Genomic DNA, 13,621 nt, shown 5'->3' with positions numbered 1-13,621 from the left:
CAGAATAAATAGTCCCTGCATGAATCTCCTTAGATCCATGCTTCAAGTTATGGAGCAAATATCAAGATACCAAAAGACAAAATCTGTTCCAGGAGCAATGTTTTTGCTAAAGGCTGAAAGAAGAAAATTAAGTACCTTCTGCCTGTCCTGAGTCAGACAGGCAATGGCTATATGGATTCCTTCTTGTCTTTTTTCCCCATTTATATCCCTGTCCATTTTATCTTCTGGATTCTTAAAATTATATCTAATGTTAGAGGGGAAAATCAGAAATCTAGTAAAAGTTCACTAAAACTAGCTGTCACTTACCTTCAATTTGTGCTTAAAGAAAGGATACTTGACAGGCCCTGGCTGCTTTCTGATTTGTTTCTTGTTTTTCCCTCAATATTTATTCTTATGCCTCAGACTTTTCAAATACACCCAAGTGATGTGGAACCTACACACTATATTTTCAAAGAACCTGTGGTGTTGAAAATGTTATGTGCAATGTCTAGTTATTTCCAAAGAAATGTAAGAGAACCACTTGTGATACACGCTTCAGGTTCCTAACTTAACGATGCAGCCCTTGGAATCCTTTCCCAAAGATAATTTTATTTTCTCCCTCAGTTCCTTAATTTGGCTTGTGATACCTGGCTATAATGCTAATAAATGCCTTTCCTCAAGAGAATGAATGGTGCCGGAAAAGTTTCTTCTAAAATAGTGGGTTTCTGTTTTACAATAGCCACTATCCTGTATTTTTTCCTGGATCCCTGTAATTCTACACTGGAAGTAGAAGCGTGTCATACCTGCAAATGAAAGGGTTTTAAGACAGCTGCGTAGTTGTCTTTTACAGTAAATTTTCTGCTTGTGTCAAAACAGCCATCAGCCTCTTTCCCAATGCTTCTGCAAAGCAGGCAGGTCAATGGTGTGAAATTTCAGTTAAGCTGGCTCTTAGATTATTGGGTTATTGCTATAAATTTGCTCTTGTCTAATTTGAGTACACTGTAATTGCTACTTTGCACTGCAAGTGCATTTCCAGTGTCAGAATAGCCAAATTAACAGGGATGACCCTTCAACCATTCATTGATGCCTCTGTTGTGTTTTCAAAGGTCTCATTTTGTAATTTGTCTTATATATGTCAAGTTCCTATTGTTACTGTTTGTTATGCTAAAGCATCTAGATGTGTATTGAGTATGTTTTAAAAAAATTGCATCCCAAACATCTTAAAGTTTTATTTAGGCTTTAAGAAAAGAAAAAAAAAAAAAAAAAAAAAAAAAAAGTAAGTGCTGTAGTAGAAGAGTGCAAAGTATTACATAAAGACTCATATAGATTGAGGGGGAACAATTTTTTAGTTTGTATAAATAGTTATTGCCCCATATGAAATTATGCTGGATAATTAGACATTATTTTTGGCACGGGGGTAGCAGAGAGCATACAGAAGGAAATCCAGCAGAGGAGCAAAGCTTATACCAGTAGTCTTTGTTTGAATTGGCAGTAAAGGCCGGAGCCTGGAAATGCAGAGCGGTATAAGGCAGGACTCAGTGACCTGCTCGCCAAGTACACACAGATCCTCCTCCACCTCCTCCTTAGACAGCCAACAATAAAGTGTGTGCTTAACTACTTTGTGTATTGGGGTGATCTGAAGCCCTGTTTAAGTCTCAGCTGGTGTGACACTAGCCAGAACCAGTGCAAAATCATTCCCAGTTTTATTAGCTGGCATGATAGGTAGTGGTGATTCCGGGCAGTGAGAGTGAACCAGGATGAAGATATGGAATAGACATGTGTAGGAAAAATAAACAATTTTGTTTGAAAAAAATCAGTTTATGTTGAACAAGAAATACGCAGAATGGCTGTGGTTAATGTGTTTTGCCTTCCTGACTCTGTTAGTGTGGTGTACTTGATTTCTGTATAAATGAATCAATGTACCCGAGCAACACTGACTACTTAATTTGGGATAATTTAAAAGTTATTTAGCGGTATCTATACTTCACCATATTACTGTTCTATTTCCTCATAAACTGGTTTTCACTCTGAAACTGTTACTTTCTCTTCCCTTCCAAAAACCTCCCACCTATGTGGACTGGACACTATGCTGTCTCAATGTTTTTCCCACTTGGAATAGCTGCTGTAAGCGATTGGGCTGCATCTGGTCTTGGTATAACTTTTCAAAGTAATGGCGTTCCGTGTTATCCTGTGTTAGGATTTTGATGCACAGTCATAAAAAGCAAAGTAAGCAATCAGTTTTCAGCTTCACTTATTGAATTTGGGATGTATTCCTGTTGCCCAAGTGAAGCTGAAATGGCTGATGTACACCTTGTGCTCAACAGAATTTTCATTAGAAAAGTAAGAAAAGAATCTGAGTTACTGCTATTAAATGTCAATTTGATATTAATTCTGATTGCTTATATTCTTTGGGATATCTTTTTTCCATTAAATATATTTGGGAAAGGAACAATATTAGTAACAAAAATTTAGAGGTTAACAAGAAACAGTTTCTCTTCAAAAACTTGAAAAGAAACCATGTGATATGGAAATAAGGGTTAGACTGTATTTTAGAGAGCTTTTTGACTTTGTGGATTTGATTTATTTTTCATGGGTATGATTTGTCACAGTTGTATTTACTGCTTTGATAAGTGATTAAAGAAAACTAATTCTGTGACAAAATAAAATAAAAAAAATAGAAAAATGAATGTTATTCTTAACAGGTAAGTTTTTTATTAAAACTTAAACATACTGTTCCATTTTCGTCCATAGTCTAAATTCAATATACATAGAAGTTCCTTGGTTTGCTATCAGGGGAATTGATGGTCTGACAAATAATTTCAAATATAGTATATAAATTGTACTGACAGATTGTCCAAATGATAATAGTAACTAGCTCTCATGCTTTAATTTAAATATGATCATGTTATTTCAGTCCCTGTATAGATTTATGGAATGTTGCTCTGCCTATGGGAAAACAGTTTCAGTATGCGTGAGAGTTGCATATATTTTTGTGGGGGTGGGGAAAAAACCTTTCAATTTCATCTTTGCTTTGGAACATAGTCTGGTCCCAGAGGCTGTTCTGAAAATGGTTACATTTTTCTGACAGCTGTTCAGTCATCGTGAGGGTAGGTCTTCAAAGGAAAGGCACTCATTTCCAATCGGCAAATTTCTAATATTAGGTTTTAGACTATAAAAAACCTCACCCCCAAACCCTTTTTTATTTCACTGCTTCTTGTTGGTAAAATCCAATCAGCCTAGAGGGAATTTATAATTCTAGCAATTGCACCAGATGATTACTACCTACAGGAGCAATCACTTATAGTGCATCACCTGCGGACTAATGAACCATTTATTATCAAGGGTTTAATTGCTTGTAATACATCCTTGTGGCAAGGATACACACATACACACACACATATATACCTAATTTATCTGTGTGTATAAATATATGACACGTTAGGGATGGAAAATGTTCAGTTTGGATTAGATTTTGCAAAATTAAAAATACCCAAATTATCTTTAAAACACTTGAATCTAGAATAGAGGTTCACACTCTGTGTTCACCCGTTTCCGGATCTAGTTTAAGACAAGAATTAAGGAAGACAGAGAAGGAAAGTGTGTGTGAGTGCAGGGTATTATTTTTTTGAATCTTGAAGAGAGTTGTCACATAGCAGCTGGAGTTTGAGGTGAAGATCTTTGGGTTCTTGTTCAACCCCATCTATTTATCCCAATTTTTTAAATTCCTATTTACTGTATGTGAGTTTTAAAATTATTGTTATTGTTTGAAAACGAGCTGGTGTCATGGGTTTAAAAGGCTTATGAGGGGACCGCTTGCATGCCCTGCGCATATGGGCAGGAAGAGATCTCCGCGGCACGATTAAATGCTGATCAGCACTGAGATTTGTTTTATCTGAACAAGTTGGCCATTCTCTATATTACTGCTTCAAAACAGGGCCAGATGTATTTAGCAAAAGATACTCTGGATTACAGTTAATGTTAAAGCTGGGAGCCATTTGCAAGGTATATACCAAAACAGCACTAGATACAGGACTGAGGCAAGAAAGAAAAGTGAAGTAATATGAAATACTTCTCTCATGGTCCTGAAGCTGTGTGAAAAATTAAACAAATGCTAACACCATGAAGAAAATCTGAAGGCTTATTTAAATTATTTCACCTGGAGCAGCCCCTACTGCATCAGCTGAAAAAAGCCAGTGTGTTGCCTCCCCTCTGTGTACTGCCCTGCACAACAGAAAGTATGGAGGAAAAGGGAGTTGGTTTTAAGCAGAAGTGTAAGAACAAAAAGGTTGTATGAAGATATCATTAAGACAGTCATGGTTATAGGTAAGAATGTGAACTTTACTCCCTTGTTTTGGTTAATCTTCTAATACAATCCTGTGTGAGGACACACTATTAATAGCACTTTAGAGAACTTAAGCCTGGAAAGCCTGTATGACTTGCCCATGGCAGCATCATCTAGGGAGTCATCTAGCCAGGTGCTTGGCCAGTGCCTTGGTCACAGGACTGTCCTTCCTTTCTATCAGCTTCCCCCAAGGCATTCTCTCCACAGCTGGGACCACAGAATTTGGGTCTTTGCAGACTATTTGTAGCGGAGGAACAGTTGTGCTTCCAGATTCTTGGGAGCCTGGTACTATCTCCAATTAAAATGTGAGTTCCATGGTTAAAGGGATTAATGAGGCAGCCCAAATGAGAACATTTCGAAAAAGTGATTTTTACAACTACTCTGGATTCCATTAGAAACTTCTAATATTGTTCCTTTGATATAGAGTTAATCTTCTCTATAATGAGAATATTGTAAAATATGCTACAGGCAGGAGTATCTAAATATATTTTTATTAGAGATAATATATGTAGGATCAAATCCTGCTTGCCTCACTCATACAGCCAGTCCCATTGAATCTAACCAGGAACCTAACAGTGAATAAAGCAAGCAGGATTGGTCCTGTATGTGCTATTTCTATATTTCATTTTCCTCTTGATTTCTGTTTCATTTGTAATTAACACAGTGTACTGATTAAACCATTAACTGTATAGTTCATCTTTCATTAGTGGCTTGTAGATTGAGATCCTAATGTACTGTAACCCATTGCTAGGATAGCTGTAAAAGTTTTGATTTATGAAGGCAAATATTTTATGTTCTGGTATCATTTGTGATCAAGAAATGATACAAACAAATTTGTCTAAGATAATCACTTCCTCACGTCTGCCAGTGCTAGAAAACTCATCATAAAGGGTGTCTGGGATAAAGGAGAGGATGAATTTTTAGTTCTTCTTAAGCATATTAAGCTCTGAGAGCTTCTTTGAGGTGCCAAGTGTAGAGACTGGAGACCAACTGGAATAAAATGGGAAGTGCCCTTGCTTTCACACAGCTGCTGTCAAGATGGTAAGTCATTCTTACTGGAAATGACTGTAGATTTTTTTCTTGTTCTTCTATCCCAGTTGCTGAAAGTCTGAATTTTTAAATGTTTTGTCATCTAGGTCCATCTAATTCAATAATTGTCTCAGCAACTTTGCATTGTAGTATTCTAATGGAAAGCACCTAACTTACCTTGTGAAGTGTTGTAAAGCCAATAGAAAACAGTGCTGTGTTTCCAGCTTTTATTTTCTTAGCAATATCTTAAGGCAGCAGAATTTTGGGTACATTACAAAACCACTGTCATCTTCACAGTGTGGCTATTGGGATATCTTGGAAAGATATCCACTGTCTCCCTGCTAGAGGCACGTGTACCTAGAACAGACGGTACAGTACCATCTCCTAAACATTCAGCAATTTATAGGGCTCATCAGTGATGCAGTATTAACAGATCTTTATTTATCTAGTAGATGCTAATATCATACTTAACACACAAGCCATTAATTGCAATAATGAAGGCTTAAAATATCTCCAGCGAAACACAGATATTTTGAACGCTACCATAGCAGAAATAATCTCACAAAAATACCTCTGGGTATTTAAATATAGTTTTAATTTACAAATCCAGCTCCTCATTCTGATCCCATCTTTATGAACTGGGACTAAATGTGAAAAGAGGATGTACGTTTGGCATGAGAGGTGATTCAAGACTCCCGATGTTCCAGTTACTTTTCTGCAGCCAAGTTCTATGGCATGGCTGATTGCCAATAACGTGGAATATTAGCCACAAGATGTCCTCACAAGAAAAATATTTGTTGCCAGCACTTCAAATGTATGCAATTGTTTCTGTCTGAACCTGTGCAAACCAGGTCAGTACTTTGTCTTTTTAGGCATCCAGTGGTTTTGGACACTTACCTGAGCCAGCAATGTGCCCTTGAGGCAATGAAAGGTGAATGGTCTCCTGGGCTGCATTAGAGAAAACACTGCCAGCAGTTCTAGGGAGGTGATCCATCCCCTCTGCTCAGTAGCGGAGAGGCCACACCTGGAGCGCTGTGTCCAGTCCTGACCTCCCCAGTACGAGATAGACATGGACATACTGGAGAGACCTCAACAAAGGGCTACAAAGATGATTAATGACTTGGAGCATCTCTCCTGTGAGGAAAGACTAAGAGAATTGGGACTGTTCAGCCTGAAGAAGAGAAGGCTCAGGGAGATCTTACTAATGTATATAAATACCTGAAGGGAGGGTGCAAAGATGACAAAGCCAGGCTCTTAGTCATACCCAGTGACAGGACTAGAGGCAATGGGCACAAACTGAAACACGGGAGGTTCTGTCTGAACATCAGGAAACCTTTTTTCACTGCAAAGGTGACCAAGCACTGGCAGAGGTTACCCAGGGAGTCTTCTTCCTTGGAGATATTCAAAAACCATCTGGACGTGGTCCTGGGCAACTGAATTTAGGTGGCCCTGCTTCAGCAGGGGACTGGACCAGCAACTTCCAGACGTCCCTGCCGACGTCAACCAGTCTATGGTTCTGTAAACTAAAATTAGTCTTGTGGCAGTGCTTCTGATTTCTGAAAATATTTGAAAGACATTTGGTTGCTTTAACTGACCCATTTGATGACTAATACACTGGAGATATTCTAATCTTAGAGTTATCTGACCAATAAAGGTTATCTGGCAAATCGTTTGAAAACCATAAAAGAGGCTAATTTTATTTTTGTTTGGAAAGTACTTATTGAAAGAGAGTGGGAAATTTCCTCATATAGAAAAATGGTCTTGCTCGGTCATGTCCAACTGTAGCTTTCCAGTTGCCCAGCAATATTAAGACACTGTAAGAAAATTGGATACCCCTGTGGTGCCTCAGAAGTGGTTTGCTACAGCACCTTCAAAAACCACACGTGGGCGTGCTGATTGGGAATTTCACAGAAGAGCAATTCTGGGAGCTGTCAGCAACAACCTGCACAGGGTTCAGCTCTCACAAACTCAGCGAAAATCAAAAGTAATTATTTATACTAGCCTAGGGATTCTGAAAGTGCCCATTCCCCTAGGGGTGTGAATCTGTGATATGACCTATTTGTGGCCAAAATCTGCAGTGGGATTAATGGACCACAAATTATGCTTACATCTGATAGCATATGGACCCAAACACATGGGTTGAAAGTCTATTTCCCTCTTCTGTGTGGTTTCAGCTCATTTCTTTGGAAACAAAACTCACAGTATCATGTTTTGATTAATTTTTGCAAAACTGGTGTCATAGCAATTTTAAGGCCTTTCTTCCTTGGGAGCAGGTACTCGCGCCTCAGCTGGTCAGGGCATAAATAGCTGTCATCTGGCAGGAGCACCACAATTAGTGATTAAGAGGTATTTGCAGCAGGAGATCTGCAGAAATTCGACAGTTTAGCTTGTAAAAGATAACACACGTGCTTTGTTGAGAAATTTGTGACAGAAGGATGAGAAAATCCTTTCTTGCAATCAGCAAAGCAGGTTGAACGTAGTGTTAGATGAACATCACAGCAAAGTGGACAAGGGAAAGTTAATGATAAGATATCTGGGCAAAAATCTTTTATCCCTAGGGGATGTAGAGAAATTCATATACTTCTTTCTTAAACGTGGCTGGTTTAGAGACTGCTAGAGAATCAAAAGCACATAGGCTGTTCTGAAGCAGTGAGACTGGGATTTTTTTCTTCTCCCTTTTTTTTACATCTCACCATGCTCCTTTCTGTCAGGTTTTGATCACAGGTTCTCGTTTGTCTCTAGTTCCTTTTCTATCTTTGATCAATGTTTGTCTTTAATCTCTGTGATTCTGTCTTTTCTCTTCTTTTGTCTCCAGTCCATGACTATTATATTTCTCCTTTTTTTTTTTTCTGTGCTATTATTTGCCTTCCAGTGGGTCTTTCTTCTCATTTCATTGTACTCTATCTCTGTCCAAAATGTTGTACCGGGTGTGAACAATAAATGAATTGATTTCAAATGAGTTGACGACATTGCTTAGCCAATCCATACCATACAAAATAGCCCACTGAGTGAATACAATGAGTGACTCAAATCAAAATTAATTCACACAAATGCTTGAAAAATCCATATGGAAGGCTGGGACGCCGTGGCTCAGAATGGGTTTGTGTAACCAGAGTTTTAAGAAAATGCTTTTTAAGTAGTAGAAAGAAATCCATGTCTGCTTTTTCCTTCTACTTTGTTATCTTTGGATAAAACAGATTAGCAAGTGTGTAATTGATTAGTTAATGAGTTAGAGGGGGCCCTGAAGACTGGTTACCAAAGGCATGAGAAATGATTAGAGCTTTCAAAAATGCAACAAAAATGTAAAATTTTAAAAATGCATTCTTGCCTCCCATAGAAAATCTTAAAACTGAAAACAAAACCAAGCTTGCTAGCACAGGTTTCTAGACTGTTCCTCAGAGATGATTCTACTGTATTACTGCTGTATGACTTAGACATGTGAGTTGAAAGGAAATATAAATAACCAGGAAGAGAAGACTAAGAATTGAAAAAGCTTGACAGAAACTCCTTTGTGTCATGTTCCCAATTTAGGGTTTGTCACAGGCTCATTCCTAATAATTCCAGCCACTGAGCTGAAAGTGTTATCCAAAGCATCATATCTGAATTTAAATTAGTTTTTCAGTTATTATTTTTTTGAGTGGCTCCATCAAATATATTTAAAACTAGGGGAAAGGCCTTGTTGTTTTTAAACGCAAGTGCTCTTTCCATAGCATGCCAGAACCTGGCATTTCTTTGAAGCTTTTCTAAATTTCAAAGGAGGTAATATATTTAAAACATCCAAAAGTTTTTATGTCTCTAATTATTTTTGATGTGATACTTCTCAGGACACATTAAATGAAAGCATTTTCTGCCTGATCTTAATTGAGAAGACTCTTATCTCCTGTAATTACTGATGAACAAGATTTCTACATGGATTAAATTGCATAGTCTTACAAACTGAAACAGGCTTATTTTCTTGTCTTTCATAACACTTTTCTAAAGCTCTGCAATGTCTCCATCTCCATGTAAACGCTTTATTTACAGCTGTCCACAGCTGTATTACACTGACTGGTATATAATTACTTTTATTTCTGCAGATTATAACTACTTCAGATATTCAGAAAGGATATACAAGCATAATTACTGCAAGTGGAGAATATTACCATGGTGATTCCACGAGACTTACAGGAAAGATCCTCAGGAATGTACCAAGTCCAGAGGTATTTACCTCAACCAAAGTAAAGCACAGTGGCTCAGGCAAATCTATTTATGATCACAGTAATGTCTTGGCAAAGATGGGCTTCATCTTACTTCACTCATACAAGGGCAAAGTACGTTTGTATCGATCAGCTGGAACCTGATGGGAACTCATCCACTGAAATCAAAGAGGGGGTTTCCAATGAAGAGCTCTGTGATGTGAGAGGGAAAAACTTTGCTCAGGTCCCTTTCCCTTGAGACACAGCACAGTATCTTTATGAGAGTCCTACCGCCCACAGGGGCAAGCTGGAGTGGTGCCCTTCCCACTGCCTGCCACACCGTGTTAGGGACCATCTCGCTGCATTGCTGGGTCTCTTGTCACACTCCTGAGGTATTCATGGCTGTTTTTGTGTTTTTGGACTGAAGCTGGATGCTGATATTAATCAATAATATGCTTTGGCTTCCTCTATGTATTACTTTGACTGGCATTCTTCCAAAGAATGAATTTCTGCATTGGTTTTTGGTTTTAAACACTTCAAACAAATTTGAAATACTTCATTTATGCTAAAAATTACTTTTCACTTCTCCTGTTTTCCAGGTGGTTTTTCTGCTGTCCGGAATGACCTTTGGGTAAGCAATTTTCATCATGATAATTGCAAAATAGAAATTATTTTCTGCTCATGGGAATTTATTTTTTTTTTTAAAGGCAGGCCAAGAGCATGCGGAATGACCACACCTTGTGACCCTTCCTAGTTGTGTTTCTGGGGTAGCATGTTGGGTTTTTCATCTCCTGATCCTATGAAATCCTATGAAAATGGAAACATATCCAGTATTTTTCAAAACAATATAAAATTGTTATAAAATAAACTAGTCTATGAGTCTCTGTGTATCATAACACAGGCAAATATTTTCATTTGCAGACTGATAGTATTTTCGGCAAAAGTGAAGGTAACTCACTATACATGTGAGTCATTTCACTCTAGCTTTAGGCACAGACATAGAGCATTGTTTGACATCAGGCATCCTGAAGTGGGTTAATAGCAGTGCTAAGAAAAAAAAAAAGAATTGTAGTTAAATAAAATAGGTGATTAAAAGAGCATGATAATTCCAGCTGAAAGGTAGAAAAGATACTAATAAAAACCACAGATTTTCTAATAGTGCCTGGAATCCAACTAAAAAGCATAGTTGTATGTCAATCTGGTGCAATACCTCTAGCACCATAGACCCTGAAAGCATTGTGGGGATGTGGCATGACTTATTCCGAGGGAGATGTGCCATCCAGTGAGTTGCCTTTGCTGACCACTGGTGATAATAAAAGGAAAAAAGCACCTGAACCTGGAAAACCAGTTCAGCTCACTTTATGGGTTCTTTACTGTCTTTTATAGCTCTGATCAGTAAGGTGTAACTGAGTTGGTAGTTCTAGGTGCTTTTGCGGGTGCTGCAGAAGTTCGTGAGGGATATTAATCATTCAACTTGTGTGCCTCTCACTGACTACCCGTAGATGCACATTTTTCATAGTGCTATTGAACACTTGTTTGTCATCTTGGAAAGCAGAAGTATTCATATATCACAATATCCTTCACATGGTCTTTGTTTACTGGTAGCTGGCAGGGATTCTTAGTAGATAAAATAATAAAAGCATGAAGCAACACATTATTTATTTTTGGTATGAAAACAAAGCCACGAATCCTGAGAATCCTGAAAACAGTCAAGCAGACTAAAGGTGCCTCAAAGTTTAGTGTGGCTTTCAGTCTAAATAACAAAGCATTACCAGGTAACTTAAGTCACAGTTCCCACTAACTGCAATAATATCTATTCTTATTCTAATTAGCAAGCAAGTTATAGATTAAGTCTAAATCACAGCATCAGCAAATGCCTTCACAGTTTTGTACAGTCCTGATTTTTTTTTAATTTTGTTGCATGTGCCATTCAAGAATTGAGTTGGATAGACTCAAGAAAGCTAATCAATGCAAAGACACGTCAGCAGCAGATGAACAAATTACAGGGTCTTCTCCAGCCTAACTTGAAAGGGTTGCAAGCTCACGTGGATGGGGTTCGGTGAGTTTTGCCACCAAGACTGTCAGATTTGTTAATACTAAAACAACGTTGTATATGCCGTAGGCATAAAAAGCTGCAGGGTTGTGTTTAGAATAATAGTGTATTCACAAATAGTACTCAAATTGCTCTGAAATATCACCGTTAGTGCATCTTCATTCTATTATCTCTCTGCTTTATGCTTCTGAGACCTTTTCCTAGCAGACTATAAAATTGTTCCAAATATAAGATGATAAATTAATAGAACAAAACAAATTGGAGTCAGTAGGAGTGCATTTAGCACTAACAAGACCCATCTGAGTTTCCCATTTTCTCTTGCAATTATATAAAATAAGGCTAGTGTCAGAACTCATCTTTTCTTTAATTGCTGTTGCACAAAGCTCTGGATATTATTTTAAGGGCTGATGGAAAGGAGCAGTCTCTCCAATTCTTGATAAGTATAATTTCTTCTAAACTAAGAGAGGGAAATGTAAGATATAACCAGAAATAAATTTCAAATCATCTATGGCAGAAGAAATGAATATTTGGTTATTTACATGGCATCACAGTGTACAGGGATGGCTGTTGGGTAAATAATGTTAAATATTTGGAGTAAGTGAAAACTCAAACAAGATACATTAAGAAGTGGAGAGTTTGATGTGATATTTGAGGAAGCAGTCTCCTATGCTCTCTCTGAAAATATTGAAGGTTTTGGTTTGTTTTTTTTTTTCCTTGGTGCGAAGGAAAACGATTGAAACATCCATATTTTGCTAAACATATTTCTTGTCATCCAGTGAACCCTAGCAACTTGGAAATTAAGCAACAGAGATTCTATTCTTCTAGAGAATAAAAGACCATTAAACTCTGCCTCTTTCACCTGATGCTTATAATAAAACTTTCAGCTAGCAAGCACCAGAGGTCTGATTTGCTGATTTGTTCTTTGATTTGATTTCTTATGATTAAGCAGCTTTTACAAAGCTGTTTTATTTAAATAGATCTTTTGCTGTCCTTTTTATCATGCTTCATCATAGTTCCTTTGCCTTAGTCAACTCTAATAGCATCCCTGTGAAAAAAACATTTAAGTCAACTTGAGAGGAAAGATAAGTGATTGATTAAGACTACAGAAACATCTAGAATTCAGAACAAGATGCTCTCCTGTACTCACCTGGTATTACAATATTGTCTTCCCCACATCCAAAGATTCTTTCCTGTGGTTGAAATCCAGGGTAACATTTTGGATAATTGCAGATTTACCACCGTGTCTGTCATGGCAATCTCTCCATACATGGCTGGATTTATGTGCCTTTTCAGGCAGCATTGATAGAGATCTGAAAGACCTGTAAGCTTTAAAAAGCTCGGATAAGAGTCTTGGGGTTTGAAAACTGTGTTTATGTTCCTTTACAAGCCTTTCAAAATCGTTTGCTTCATGTACATTAGAACCATTGAGCTGGTTGGAAAGGGATTTCATCAAGTCAAAGAAAAACACATGAAGGAGTAGGAACTCAAGCAAGTCAGTGAGGGGATAAGCTTGTAAGTGATACACTTTCTTTCCTTTAAATAGTTAGCCTTTGTTGCAATGTATTCAGCATTGAAATGTTATGCAGGGAGGAGGCCAACCGCAGTGTAGTGGTATTAATGAAGCTGATCAGCTCTGCACTGACATGTTAAAGTGGTGCCGTTTATTAGAAAATGTTTTCAGTTACTCTTTTCTGTTTCCTCTTGAAAAAGGGAGGTGATGAAAGAGGCAACTTCTGTCCAAGGGACACTATGCATTCAGTAATTTGGCCAGATTATAAGCAATTTTCTGCTGAATGAAGGATTTTACCATTCAGCAAAAGTGTTTCGTAGGAATAGAAAAGATGAATGATTACAGGAGTCATTATCTTTAATAATAAGAATAAATTACTTTGTTCTAAATACATAGTTATAGATATTAATGGCACTTGAGACGTAGTTGTGTGTCACTATATTTGTAAAATTTTTATTAATGGCATTCTCTTTTTCTACCATTGATCACTGAAATCAAAATACAGCTTGCTATTCACATTCCTTTGCCATTAC

The sequence above is a fragment of the Numenius arquata genome, chromosome 14, assembly GCF_964106895.1.
Source record: "Numenius arquata chromosome 14, bNumArq3.hap1.1, whole genome shotgun sequence".
NCBI lineage: Eukaryota > Metazoa > Chordata > Aves > Charadriiformes > Scolopacidae > Numenius > Numenius arquata.
Note: the sequence above shows the minus strand (reverse complement) of the source record.